General features: G+C 27.7%; 1 non-coding gene across 1 annotated transcript; it reads right to left on the minus strand.

Moving 5' to 3' along the window:
- Positions 1 to 1066: 1066 nt before the first annotated feature.
- TRNAT-GGU (transfer RNA threonine (anticodon GGU)) lies at positions 1067 to 1138 on the minus strand. Its single transcript has one exon. It is a non-coding gene; the product is annotated as a tRNA-Thr (tRNA).
- Between the last annotated feature and the right edge of the window lie 3237 nt (positions 1139 to 4375).

Genomic DNA, 4375 nt, shown 5'->3' on the forward strand with positions numbered 1-4375 from the left:
ATTTTTATGTCTAGGAAACTGGCTTATTTAGTACTTTCTATTTTTTATTACTTTTCTATTTGAATCTTATTTCAAGATTTTTTCTTTTAGTGTCGTTTTTGTTCTATTTTCCTTTCTTTCAGTTAAAAAAAACTCCAAAGTCTACTTTTTTGTAGATCACGGTAAGAGAAAGAGAAATTTCTAATATTTTTTCTATTTACTTTTTCGATATTTTTATCTATCTATCTATCCGAGTAATTAATATTAATTGAATTAAAATATTTTAATTAATATTAAATAAAATAATAGAAATAATAAGAGAAGAGACTGTAAGTGAAAAGTCTCTTTCTCCCAGTCATTAATTGCCGGAAATATACCGGAAGCACCGATAGAAAAAGAAAATATTTGATACGTGAAGCCATGATTTGATGTATTTTTTTTATATATCATATCCCATTTTATAGAAATGGAAATTGATCTTCTCTTGTGTTAAAAAAAAAATGACTTGTATTTTGGAGCTTGGAATAAGCTGTAGAAAGGGAATATAAAAATATTCCTATAGAATCTTGAGGAACGGGAGGATTTAATCGTAAATATCGACTAATTCTTACGAAGTACAAATCAAAAAGAAGTCTAAAAAAAAAGATAAATTTCATCTATATCGAATTTGAATATCAGAATAGTAGATATAGTTCTGATTCAATGGGTTAGGTCCACTTACTTTTTTTTTAATGTTTCGAAATTTTATTATTGGAATAATCGAAAATAGCAATATAAAGAAGATATCATTATTCATTAAATAAAAAAAAGAGACTGATAAAAATGTTCTACTTTATAAATAGACTAAGTACTAAATAGACTAAGTAGAAATTGTTTACTAAAATTTGATTATCATTCATTAGAATGATAACAATAGTTTATTACAATTCAGAATTCTATTTTCTACTGAAATTAGACTCTTAGTTTTTTTTTTTCGAAAAAAGAACAACAACAATATCTCTATTCTGCATTCAAATACGAAAACTACAAAAGACCAATACTACTGCTGAGGTTTTGTTTTATGAGAATGAAAAAGGGTCGGGCTCAAAGCCCCTTATCGGATTTGAACCGATGACTTACGCCTTACCATGGCGTTACTCTACCACTGAGTTAAAAGGGCTCCGCTTGATTCAATTCCTTATTCAGGAATAAGCCAATATGAGTCTAGTACAGATATTTGTTACTGAATATACTTCTTAATATAGATAATATTAGAATATCCGTTAGAATATATGCACATAGATATATCTATTATCTACATATCGACTCATTAAAGGACAAAAAATTCGATTTACCTAGTGAAAAAACATATAGTTAATAAAAAAGTTTATTGATATTAGATTTGATTTTGAATGATATGATATCGATGTTATCATATCAATGGAATTTGAAATAAATTCAAAAGCGATTCGAATTCTGGTTATCCTCATCATAACGAAATTCATTGTATTGGGTATTGATACATGTACCCACCAATTCAAATAAATATTTTATTGAATCATTGCAAAATGGATTCCAATTTTCCTGCTCTTGAACTGATTCTTATTGAAAAAAAAAAATAACTTGTTGATCCATATCCTTTTACCCCGATTTCCATATTTATTCGTGGTTTTTCCGGCTTAGGATGAGACAGAGATATATTTATTTTTATAAAATGAATAAAAGAAATGAAGTTTTAACCCACGCTACGCCTTTTCTAGCAAACCAACCACTCCCCGAAAGATCCTACTTTTTTTGGAATTTTAGATTGGCGATTGGAATGAACAATTTAGAAATCGTGATGATGAACTCCCCAAATATATGGTATGGAGTTTTGAAAAAAAGGGGGGGGAGATCCTTCTGAGCGAATCATATCATTCCAATCTATTGACAATTAAAAAAAAACTGTTTATACTAAGAACATAGCATAACGGCGGTCGGGAAAGTGGGCCCCCATCGTCTAGTGGTCCAGGACATCTCTCTTTCAAGGAGGCAACGGGGATTCGACTTCCCCTGGGGGTAGGGTACTACGAAAGGAAGTTGATCATGGATCATCTAAAAAGAATCAAATTGATTCTTCCTGGGTCGATGCCCGAGTGGTTAATGGGGACGGACTGTAAATTCGTTGGCAATATGTCTACACTGGTTCAAATCCAGCTCGGCCCAATAATTTGCCGATCCACCATAAAAAGATATAACCATTTGTTGTTCTCCGGAAATGGCCGATATGCTCAGATATGGGAGAAAATAAAATGTGATAAATCTTTAGGGATCTTTTTTTACGGACCATATATACATATAAAATTCAAATCTTGTTAATGATCTAGATCCTTATTAGGATCTCTAAGTATAATATAAAAAACGATTAAATAAAAAAAAGATAAAAAAAAGACTCTTTCTTTATTTAATTTCTTTTGTATTGATGGATTCATTTTTCAATTGATTTGGCAATAATGAATGAAGGGATTACAAGTAATCCATGTCGATCTCTAAAGTGCGTATTGATATATCAATTCAATAAATATATCTATTTATATAATTGAATAATAATAAAAATAATGGATATATGATACGTCTCTGTCAGTTAATTAAAGCAAACGATTCTATAATCTAAAATAATAAAAACAAAAGGTTTGAATGAAAGCATAAGAATTTCTATGCTGTACGCCCCTTTCCTGGGATTGTAGTTCAATTGGTCAGAGCACCGCCCTGTCAAGGCGGAAACTGCGGGTTCGAGCCCCGTCAGTCCCGAATGAATAAAAATCCAAAAAAAGACACCAATTTGTATGTGAAAGGGAATCCTAATAACAAAAAAATATCATTCCTAAGAGGGATCCCCTCTTTTTTGCTTCGTGGGAACCCTTATCTAATTTGAAATTCAAAAGTTAAAAAAAAAAGAATTTTTGATTGCATCAGAAACGACATTTTTTGAATTTGGTATGGATAAAAGATCTTCCTATGTTATACTATTCCATTCTCGACGATGAATCGATTTGATAGCTTAGCTTAGATATTGTTATTCATGATATTATATTGGTTCTATTTGATATCATCGAGATGTGATTTAGACCATTGAATTTGCTGACGAAAGATTTACCATCTCTATGGGATTAGATCCCGAGTTATTTATTGGAAATAAAAGAAAAAAAGCATAGAGATTATGGAAGTAAATATTCTGGCATTTATTGCTACTGCACTGTTCATTCTAGTTCCCACTGCTGCAATAAATACAAATTAATTTTGTTAGATAATGATGATTTTATGGTCTTCTTTTTTTATCATCATTATCTAACAAAATTAAAAGAATCATCATTTTTATCGCTCTTGCTATTTTAATTCTTTTTTTTTTCTTTTTTTTATAAAATTTCTTTTATAGATAAATGAGAATGTATGGATAAATAGTATTTTGTTGATTGTTTGTTTATAACTCGAAAATGTCTTAATTTAGGCATTACCGTTGCTAATAGAATTGGACGACAATGTGCTCGACATACTTGTAGCTTAAGAAATCAGGTCATGTGTTCGAGGTGCACCAATGCAAACTTTTGGAGCTGTTGACTGCCGCTGAATTCATCATATAGCTGGAGCAAATTATGATATAGTGGAAAAACGTTTATACATGCATGCTATTCTTCTTTATATATGTATCCCTCTATTTTTACAATTCACATCTTTATATATTAGATTCTTTTTGACATTATTTAAATTTGATATTTTTTTCTATTTTTACGCTTCTAATCGTTTTTTGTCTTAATATTTTATTCTCATCAATTTCTATATTATATTTTAGGTTAACTTTGTGGTTCAAATATAATCATTTATATTATTATTGAATGTTATGAAATTGACCTGATATTAACAATAAATAATTCAAAAAAAGATATTTTTTTGGAACAATTCTCCTAAATTTAAATTGTTATGTTAAACAGATGATGATAAATATTTTTGTATTAAATCTCTTATAAAATAAACTTATAGAAATGTTATGTTATATGATATAATTTGATTATATATTTTTTTATCTTCAATCTAAATTATTTAAATTGGCATACCAATTATTTTTAAATTTAATTAAATATCTAAATATCTTACAATTTAATATAATTTAATTTATATAAATACATGACTTTTAATATTTATGTAATAAATTTTAGAGATATTTTTGCAAGTTATAATTTTTTTATCAGTATATTTAATTTTTAATAATATTTTTTATTTATTAATATATTATTTCTATTATTTGAGTATCAATAATGCGTTAGGAATTTTTTATTGTATAAGTTATTTCGAGAAAAAAATGATAAAATTTGATTTATAAAAATTTAAATTTGAGTGTTTACTATGATTAAGCTCAAACTTTAATTTATTTTTTATATTA

The sequence above is a fragment of the Arachis hypogaea genome, chromosome 8, assembly GCF_003086295.3.
Source record: "Arachis hypogaea cultivar Tifrunner chromosome 8, arahy.Tifrunner.gnm2.J5K5, whole genome shotgun sequence".
Lineage (NCBI taxonomy): Eukaryota > Viridiplantae > Streptophyta > Magnoliopsida > Fabales > Fabaceae > Arachis > Arachis hypogaea.